The following is an 11,528-nucleotide window of genomic DNA, read 5'->3' on the forward strand; positions in this document are numbered from 1 at the left end:
AGGATCCCCATGACACAAGACGACCACACAATAACCAGAAGGAGTTCCAGTGAGGAGTCAATATTGAGCCAGATGCCTCAAGTTAGACCAATGACTCATTGCAATGCTTGGAAGTGAAGATGTGTGGACAGAGGGATAAACTGTGGGACACACTGTGACATGCCACAGCTTCCATGATGCTGTTCAATTCTTTGGTTTTTGGTTTTCTTTTTCTTTCTTTCTTTGTGTATATGTGTGTGTGTGTATGTATGTGTGTGTGTGTGTGTGTGTGTGTGTGTGTGTGTGGTTTTAAATTGAGGGGAAGTTGTAGGAGCAAAGGGCAGATATGAGGGCACAGAGAGATGAGGAGAACTGGGGTGCATGATGTGGAACTCATAAAGAATCAATTAAAACTTTCAAAAAACGAGGGAGGCTGGACTGATGGTCCAGCAATTAAGAACTCTTAATCCTTGGCCTGGAAAGGTGGCTTAGTGATTAAAAGGACTGACTGCTCTTCCAGAGGATCTATAGTCAATTCGAAGCATCCATATGACAGCTCACAACTGTCTGTAACTCCAGGATACAACACCCTCACACAGATATACCTGCCGACAAAACATCAATGGACATAAAAATAAAAACAAGTAAATTACATAGAAAGGGGGGAAAACAGGTTTTATTACTAGTACCCTTATCAGGCAGCTCACAAGTGCCTGTAACTTCACTTCAGGGAGATGCAGTACCTTCTTCCGGCCTCCTAATGTACTTTCATACATGACATGCTTGTACATACTCAGTCACACATACACATACACGTAAAATAGTCATCTTTTTAGATGTTAATAATGAGACGTTAATAACTTCTTACTAATAATTTTCAGAACCGACCAAATTAAGAGAGGGTATATCAAACCATCTATAACTAGAAAATAAATGTTTAATGCAAGCTGAAAAAATACTGCTTCATGACACTCAGTTTTAGAATTTCCAATCTGACCTGTCTTTGGTGGCCCTCATTTGCTTCTCAGCACCTGAGGCAATTGGGAGAGCTGACCGTAGGGTCATAAGAATAGATGGCTGTGCCTGTCACCAGCTGGCCCTACATTTGGAACAAAGCCCTTCAACATAGCTTAGCATGTAAGCAAGATTTGCCAGTAACATTTCTACGGAAACTGTTCTCAACTTTGGGGACTGGGGAAATTTGCATTGCAAAGTTATGGAGATATTTTCCAATAAGTACCTAAGTAAGCAAGAACCAAACATAATTGATCCCTAGAATAAGTGAAAATATTATTTAGGAAAGCCAGTCAGTACCTTCCTACTTGGCTTAATTTTTTTCTTTCAGAAGAGGTATTTTAATATACAAAGATACAGTTAGTGCCTAGCCAGAACTCATCACAGACTTTATACCATGTAGAGTACCATGGCTTCAAGGATGATTTTTTTTTCAAATATCTTTAGCTGGTAGTTTGTTCTCACCTGCAGGTGTCATTATCTGAGGTCTTGCTGTGACTATGGAAACCTGATTTGCTCATCCAAGACATAGGATGTAATTCCCAGGGAATTCGTTTCTCTCTTAGTCAACGAATGACTAAGAGAGAAAATATCAACAGCCCATCCCTGTGCCTCACCTTGGAGTATGTGCTTTAGTTTTCCACGACTCCCTCTCAGGACTGAGCCACAATTATCCAATGTTCCTTACATGATTATAAAACAGCCACGTTGTTTATTGTTTGTTTGTTTGTTTTGTTGGTTTTTGTTTGTTTGTTTGTTTTGTTTTTTCTTGCCAGTCATTCTGTTCTCTGTTGCTCTACCCCTGTTTCCTAAGTCACTTTTAAAAGCATTTACTCTTGAATCTTTATTTCAGGTTATACTTCCAAATCTGGGGAAATTCCAAAGAATTTGGGATATAAATACTTAGAAAATTGATTGCTATCCCTAAGAAGAACTAACAAAGCCCTTCCCCTTCCCCAAGGGCAAGTCATCACTGTGGGGTATATTTTCTAGGGCTTATGTTGTTTGGTTTTTGTGTATCATTGCCATGGAAAATCTCCCAGAATGTATAGAATTATATGCATCAACCTTCTGTCATAATTAATAAACACTTGCTTAGGGTCCAAGCTAGCTGTGCTCAGCAGCAAGCCAAAATCTGGGTCACACAGCAGCCCTGGTAGATGCAGTTCAGTCAGGAAGGTGAAGCATTACAAGCAGACCTTCTGATATTCAGTGTCTTCAGCTAATTTGTCCTAATAAGTACATTCATTTGTCTTTTCTTTTCTTTTCTTTCCCCCTAAACAATCTAAGGACGAGTTTAATGTCATTTACCAAGAGTTACAAGACCAGTTTCCTTTATGAAAAGGAAACAATTATTGATGTTTTCTTAAAATACAGTTTTCTAAACTCCATTTGGAGACTCCTAAATTTTCAGTTCCTCAAATTAGTTTTTTTAGACCCTCTCCTGTTTCTTTTACTCGGTTCTTCATGGATTTTTTTTTTTTTTCACTTTCCTTCTTCTAATCTCAGAGTAAAGTCAAATCAGATTGTCCCATTCTTTCGACAATCTAAAGGAAACATATTTGCATGTACACCCTTTAGAACTCTATTTACTTAAGCCCTCGCTTAGCAGAAAATAATAAGCTTAATAAGATGCCTGAATTCCTATAATAAAAATGAAACAATAAGAGCATAGAAATATGAGGAAGAAATTACACCCTTTAACTGCATCAAGCCATCAAGCCCGATGAATGATAGGATAGCTGCCTATTCAAGTTGGAAATTTTACACATGATCGAAGCTTTATTTAGTCTCCTGGAATGTGCTTCCTGAATTTGGCTTCTAGCTAAGCCAGGATACAATAGCAAGTATTATGTGATTGGACTGACCTCTTCCCATCTCCAAGTCATTGTGATTCTGGCTTACACTGCCTCTTTTTCCCAGGTAGCCATCACCACACTGTTTCTCTCTGGTTCAGATACTGACTCAGGCTGCTGCCAAACCCTTTTGACTAAAAGTACCACAGGCCTCCCTCCAGCTTCTCTAAAGCTTTAAAAAACCATTGAAGAGATTCTGCTCTGTCTTGTGTTTAAGAGACACAAACTCAGTCATTGGGGAAAGAAAATAAAAATCACAGAAAATGTTACTAGTAGCCATGATTAATGAGCAATCTCACACTTACACACATAGATGGACCAAGGCCATGATCAGCACAATAGCAAATAAATATAATATTCAAGTGGTATCATAAGAAGAGTCTAACATTTGCATTTTCCCAGAAAAATATGACATTCGTGGGGTTTTCAGAATGTCATTATGTACTTAAACTTATTTATCTTTTATTTAGACATATAAAAATAGAGCTATAGATTGGAAGAAGATTCATTATAAATCATGGCTTCCAAATGTCCTTAATTTAATCATGTCTTGTGTTTGTGCATTGCTTAGCCACTGGGGATAACCTATCAAGTGACATAAACAGAAAATCAATGATAAAAGACCCAGATGTCCTAAGCATAATTGCCGTGTTCCCTTCAATCACTCTGATTGTCCTTGCAATCATCGGATTGGTATTCAAATGCTGACAGGTTCAAGGTATTTGAATTGGGCAAGGCCAAGTTACTATTGGGAGCTGTACACTCCTTTTTCAGACAGACTCTGAAGTTGATGAATTCCTTTTTTTTTTTTTTTTTTTTTTTTTTCCGGTTACTAGCTGTTTTATTTTCTTTATTTTATTTTATTAATTTATTCATATTACATCTCAGTGGTTATCTCATCCCTTGTGTCCTCCCATTCCTCCCTCCCTCCCATTTTCCCCTTACTCCCCTCCCCTATGACTGTGACTGAGGGGGACTTCCTCCCCCTGTATATGCTCATAGGGTATCAAGTCTCTTCTTGGTAGCCTGCTATCCTTCCTCTGAGTGCACCCATGTCTCCCCATTCAGGGGTCGTGGTCAAATATGAGGCACCAGAGTACGTGAATTTCTAATGTAACTGTAACAGCGCATTAAATTAGAAGTAGCCAGAGAAGTGTTATAAAATAGCCTATCTCCCATAGCCCTGCAGACTTTCCAGGCAACACTCCCCAAGCCTGGCTTTTTATACAATTTACAAGTATTTTTGACAAATCTTTCTTTTCTAAGCTTTCTCCTTAGACATTATATCTCTGAGTCTGTTCCAACATAGCAGAGAGACTCCAGGGCCTTAACATCAATGGAGGAAGAAAACTTCATGGTGTTTCACTCAAGTCATCTCTCTCTCAGCTTTTAATGTGGGCTTATTCTGGGCCACTAGCCTGATTCTGAATACTAGGAAGTGTGCTGTTATCAGATAATAATCTAGAATTCATACCAATCTACAAAAGACATTGTTCATATTAAGTTACACCACATCTCAAGTCTCTCTTGCCCTGGAACTCAGGGTGGAGGCCAACCATCATCAGGTAATTCCCAAGAGGACCCTGAGATATGGTCCTAGCACTCAGGAAGAAAACACCAAGAATAACAGCCTTGCTGATGGTGTTCCTCACACTGTTGATATTGTGATGCTAACAAAGATGGCCTGAGCTTCCTTCTATTCATTTTCTAATTATGGCCTTGACCTGTTTTACACCAGTTTTTTGTTTGTTTGTTTGTTTGTTTTTTGTCTCTCCACTCCCCATCCAGATTTCTCTACCCTCAAGCATTGGAGGTATAATTGTATTTATCAGGTCCCTGACACAAAGTATGATGACTTCGCTTGATATAATTATTTTAGTGTGACCACTGATAGTAAGCTAAATTTTCTCCAACACCCTTTGGTGATAGAGGTTAGTTGCTTTTCAGGATTGTCTAAAAATGACATGAGAGCATTTCCCTGGTCACATTAGATACCTTCTGAATGCACAAAGATTCCTGATCTAAACTCCATCTCTCCTAAGCCTCCACCTTTTCTGTCTAGGATGGAAAAGACAGGGAAGGACTAGATTAAACAACTGACCAAGCAATCAATTTTCTGGAAGTCAATTTGGTTGCTATTTGCATTATGAACATTGATCAGCCATGAAATATCTAGGGGTCTTAAATGAGACATCCATGAATAACCTCTAAATCAAAGCACTTTAAATTTTTTTTTCCTGTAATGTGGAGTAGTGAACCTACAGATTTTCACATTCTAGGCAAATGTTCTCACTATTTATAACACCTAAACTGGTTACTTTTCTCATAAGTTTAACCAAATACTTGACCCAAAGAGACTTGAGAAAGAGGGCTTATTTTAGCTCACACTGTCATGTGCAGGGAAGCATAGTGGCAGGCTGTCCAGCTGGGGCTTTGAACCTGTCTATTCATGTTTCAGGCGAACAGAGAAATAAGACACTTAGGCTCTATACCTACACTCCATCTATTTGTTACGACCCTCACTCAACCCCTTGGCAATCACTGATCTTTCTCTTGAATCTACGTATCATCTCCACTATATATGATGGATAGACTCATACCCTGTATCCTGTCTAAACTGCTTCTTTTAAAAGTTTGTTATTTATTTTTACTTTATGTGTTTGTGTGTTTTGTCTGCATATATGTCTGTGTACCAAATGTGTGAAGTGCCTGTGGAGGCAGGAAGAGAACATTGGATCCCCTGGTAGTGGGGAATACAGACAGTTGTGAGATGCCATGTGAATGCTGGGAAGAAAAGCTGCATCTTCTGCAGGAGCAGCCAGAGCTTTTAACTGTTGAGCTGCTTCTGGTGATGTAGATGGACTTCTTTCACTTAGCCATGTGCTTTCAAGAATAGTGGTAGCACTCTCAATGTTCTTATGTTGCCTACGGTGTACAACAGTTTATTCATCCCTTCACCCATTGAAGGACATCTTAGCTGATTCCCATATGGGGTAATGAAGAAAAAGCCACTATAAACATGCACTTGGGGGTTTCATAAGGGTATGTTTTCAATTCAGTTAAAGAAATATATGTGACAAAAGTACTAGTAAGAAAATTGTCCAACTTTGTCTTCCAAAACTAGTCATGATAGTTTTCATTAATATTATCAATGGACAAGAGATTATATTGTTCCATAGGAATTGACATTCTCAGTTTTAAAAAGCATCAATCTATGTATCAAATAATTAACTTTATGTTTGAAGGTACATACATACACATGTGAAGGTCAGAGGACTTGAGGTAATTAGTTCTATACTTTCATAATTCCATAATTCCATTTGATTCCATTAACCCAACTCAGTTCATAAGACATGGTGGCAAATGCATTATTCTGGCCTATTGTCATATTTTAAAACAAATACTTTCTAGTCATTCAAGTAAATGTATCATAGATCTCATTATTTGCACTTTTATTTCACTGGTGGTCACTTTATAAACAGTCTACTGCATTTAACATTTGTGGAAAGTATTTTTGAATACATTTCAATAAATGGCTTCTGTAGATAATTTTTCAATATTGGTTTCTGAAAGTGGATTGTTCATCATGTGTTAGGGATCAGATTCCTGTCATTTTTTTTTCACATCTTCTGTATCAGATACACAGCTAGATTTCCAATATGGTTCCTTAAGTGGGTAAATTGACAAGCTTATGTTCATTGTTAGTCACCTCAGAGATATGCCCTTTGAACTTGAAAGCTTTTCTTGTTTTATCTTATACTGAATTTTCAAAGGAAATGTGATCTTTATCCAGAGAAAACAACAAGTTACCCTAGCTAAGTTTTGGAAGAATAATTGAAAACTCAAACTGATATCCATGGATTCTGTCAAGAGACCCAGGTGACATAAAAATACTTAGTAACACTTTGTTTCTAAAGGTTTTCACTTCTCATTTCTGTTCTCCATAGGAGTATAAATTACCTATGCCATTTCAGCACCATTTGCTGCTATGGCAGCAATAGCTTACATTAATAAATAGTTACATTTTTGGAACTCTCCATGAGAAATGGATAACTCCAGCAAGAAAACAGAGTGACAGAAGATGGAGAAATCTTCGATTTTCATGTATATTATTTGTTATCATTTGTATTCTTTTCTTTGCACTGAGTGCAAAGTAAATTTATTCAAAGCCAAGGAAGTATTCTCCTGTGTTTTCATGCTTTTCAATTTGTTCAATGTGTGTTTCCATGTGAAATTTATATCAGCACTTCTTTTTCATCATGATTTTCATCAGAAATACACAATTGTTTTGAACACATTCTTTGAAATGAACCATTAATTTTCCCGGGGAACTATTAAATTTTATTAAGCAACCAGTCATCTACTTTAATAATTGCCCATTCCAAGTAGAGGTTTGTAGTAGTTTGGCCTCACTCAGTTGCATTGTTCATATGAACAGGAACAGGAGTACTTAAAAATAAAAACAAAACAAAATGCAATAACAATGGGACAAATAGTGTTCAGATTATGGGGGTGGGGGTAGGTTACTTTCATTAGTACTTCTACGTGTAAAATACGCTACTTTGCATTTAAAAAATTATTTAGTTTAAAGTTTACCGCCTGTATTGTCCTTGGCTGGTGCCTTAGTTTAAGCGGGACCCCTGGGCCCAAATCTGCCTATCATAATGTTCTACTTGTAGGTTTCTAGCACCCTCTGGATCCTTCTACTTTGCTATTCTCCCATGCTTCTCTCATCTAGAGTCCCAATAGGATGTCCTCCTCTCTGTCCCAGTTTCCTGGTAAGTGAAGGCTTTCATGGAGCATTCTCCATAGTTGAGTGGAGAGTAGGGTATGACTTTCACACGAACTCTGGTGCCTCATATTTGACCATGTCCCCTGGAGGGGGAGACCTGGTGGCACTCAGAGGAAGGACAGTAGGTTACCAAGAAGAGACTTGATACCCTATGAGCATATACAGGAGGAGGAAATCTCCCTCAGGAACAGTCATAGGGGAGGGGAATAAGGGGAAAATGGGAGGGAGGGAAGAATGGGAGGATACAAGGGATGGGATAACCATTGAGATGTAACAAGAATAAATTAATTAAAAATTTAAAAAAAAATTAAAAAATTATTTAGGTTTCCACCATTGTGGAATGTCACAGACACAAAAACTCTAGCCAACACACTGATGATTCTGTTTTCAGAATGAAAAAGTACAAAGAAGTAGAAATTTTGTATATGTTTGTGTCATATAATATTGTAGTTGATATAGGTACTATTGTGACTGGATTCAGTCGGCCCAATCAACAAGATTGACTTAGCATATATTGATCAGTGTTTTGTGCTGCTATTGCTTAAAGCCTCTCAACTGTTTCAAGGGTAAAATATGTTTTGATCTATCCTAATCCTTGTGCTATGGCCAGATCGCAAGAGCCTTTCTAATTCAAACTTCCTGTGCCCTTTGGTGAGTTCCATGGCTCTCTTAGTGGAACATAATCAAACTCTAATGACACAGGTAACGGTAACACTTCTATGCTAAAGTACAGTATTCAAATTCTGTGATGGTAAAATGAATAATATTTAGAGCAAGGGGATTTTCTATGGTTTACTGATGCCTGAGTGCATTCAAAGATACATTTGGCCACACACTTATTAAGGCATAGAGGCATGGGTAGCCAAATCTAATATACTATAGGCAAATATCTAATTATTATATTGTGGCTTCATTAAAGGGGGCTGAGTATTTTTAGCCTGGGGCTCAATGTAATCATGTTGATCATAGAGTGGGAACTGACTTGCTGTTTAAGCAAAATGATGTTGGTTGTTTCCCACACCCATCTATCTGACACCAATTCCACATTTGTGGCCAGCCCCATTAAAGCCATATCAGTCATTGGCACTCTGTCCCCAAGCTGTGCTGTTCAAATTGCTACTTTTAAAAAGTCAGCATTTTCTGTTAATCTATGTATCTAAACCCATTAGTTTGGCAAATCAATGTTTTATTTTAAATATTGGTTATTTTTTATAACACATTCAGGCTCTGTAACTCTAAAGAAAATTTTCCTTACTCCAGGGTCTATCCTAGCTGTGTCTCTGGCCTTCACATCCATAGCTTCTCCCTAACTCACTATGTCTATTCCAGGTTCCACATCCAATGTCTGGCCTGGAGCCACTCCTACCTGCATCACAACCCAGATCTAGGTTTCCACCAAGACCTGCCTTACCTGCTACCATCCACATTTCCCTTCTGAACTACATGTAAACTTTCCATCCATCCAGAACTTCCAGTTTCTTCTCCGAGGTCTGGCCCAGTGAGTCTGTATGCCCTCTCCCCAGGAGACCAGTTCTAGCCCTGGCCTAGTCTGGTCTCCACTGTCTGTGACACCAACGATCTCTAGGCTTCTGCCAGGACACACACTACCTATTTCCAACCCCCAAAGACCCCATCATAAGCCACATAACAACTTTTTCAAATCTACCCTCACAGTCCAGGCTTGGAACAGGAGTCAACCTGCCCATTAGCCCAGTACTTTCTGACAACTTGAATTCATTCTAGCCAAGTCATTTCCAACCTCTAGGTCCAATCTGCCCATACAACTTGTTACGTCCATATCAGAGATAAAACTAATAAAAGACACCCACATGCCCCAAATACAACTATATGGAAGATCAAGCCAATACCTTCTCTTAAAAACCCACAAATTTTATAGAACTATTTTCAATAAGAATTTCCCATAAGAATGCCAAAGCACAGAATTTAAAAAGCAATAATAAAGTTCATTGTAATATTCCAGGAGTTTAAAGAACACACACACACACACACACACACACACACACACACACACACACACCAAACAACAACAACAAAACCCAAAGGATATCAGGGAGATTAACAAGGGAGAATTTGAGAATAAACACTCGAGTGGTAATCAAGAAAACACAAGCACAAGAATGATGGAAAAGATGAGGATAATATTGGACTTTAGAATAGAATTCAGTAAGGGGACCTCAAATTGGAATGAAGATGGAGTTGAGGAACCCAATTCTTCAACTGGAAAACTCCAAAGAAAACTAACAAGTAGAATCAATCCAGCAGAATATCAGGGCTCAAAGGCAAAATATAGAATCTAGAGGAAATATGCATCAATATGAAACTACTACTGCTGCTACTACTACTACGACTGCTACTAATACTACTACTACTAATAATAATATAGAAAATGTGAGACATCATGGGAAAAAACTCTGAATTTTAGGCATAGACAAGGGAGAAAAGTCCCACTTCCCAGATTTTCAACAAGAACCTCAAAAAGTTCCCCCAACTAAGGAAAGACACACCTACGCATATACAAAAATTCACACAGAACTTCATTCAGGTAAGAACAGAAAAGTAAATCCCCATGACACATCATATTTAAAACATTAAGTATACATATACAAGGATAGGATACTGAAAGCTAAAGGAAGAAAACAGAGCTCATGTCATACATAAAGGAGATTCCATAATAATACCATCCTGTTTTCTAAGGAAACTTAAATGCAAGAAGAACCTTGAACAAAGCATCCCAAGTCCTACATGACAGCCACCCTAAGACAAGCAACACCTCAGACTAAAAGGACGAGCAAAAAACACCCCGATCAAGTAGGACCAGAGAAATCCAGAATACTTTAAGTGAATATTTTAAAAATCTGTATTCCATTAAGTCCTAACACTTTAAAAAAAGATGAATTTCTAGATTCAGTTAAACAATCAAAATTAATCCAAGAAGTCAACAACCAAATCAGACCTATAACAAATGAGGAGAGGGAAGTAGGAACAAGCCAAATTACAGTCCCAGACAACATAGATTCACCACAGTCTTCTACCCAAATTTCAAAGAAAATCTTAAAGTCAATCCTTCTTTAACTGTTCAAAATATATGCATATAACTATATACGTGCACACACATAAACGTATATTCATGTAACAGCAATTAATAAAAATAAGAGGCTATAACTTTGAAAAAGAGCAAGGCAGAGTATATTGGAGGGCTTAAAGGGAGAGAAGGAGAGAAAAATGATATAATTATAATTTCTAAAATAAAATAAGAAGATTTTATTAATCTTCCTTTTAATTTTGGTTGAAAATAACTGGATAATTTCTTGTTTTATTATACCTAATCATTTAGTTTTTCTTTCTTCTTCCTCTTCCTCCTCTTCTCCTTCCTCCTCATTATCTTTCAGATAGACAAGGCTTTGATTCTTAATTCAAGCTGTTCTCAAAATCAAGATCTTTCTGTCTCTGGCCCTGAAATGCTGAAGTTACAGGTATGTCCTATTATGTCCAACTTAAGCTCTTGATGATAAGAACAATTTAAGTGTCGAGGTTTCCTTGTGGGTTGCTGTGTCTCTCCTTTTTCCTTGGAGGAGTCACTGGACTCACCATTCTAATCATATGAGTTGCTTTTGCTCATTAAAGTGGACAAAGTAACACACACCATGTTGAAGTTTTGAATCATGTATGAGCCAACCATTGCCATTTTTCTTCTTCCTAGGCAAAGATAAATCTCAAAGAAACACTGCTTTATCTTCCTAGATTTTAGGTTTAAAAACACATGTTGAGCAGTCCAGTGCAGGTTTCAGGGCCAATTACAAGACAAAAAAGAAATAAATATTTATAAGCCTTTGCAGCTATTAAATCTCTTAGTTACAGTCTGTTGG

Source organism: Acomys russatus, chromosome 4 (assembly GCF_903995435.1).
Source record: "Acomys russatus chromosome 4, mAcoRus1.1, whole genome shotgun sequence".
Taxonomy (NCBI): domain Eukaryota; kingdom Metazoa; phylum Chordata; class Mammalia; order Rodentia; family Muridae; genus Acomys; species Acomys russatus.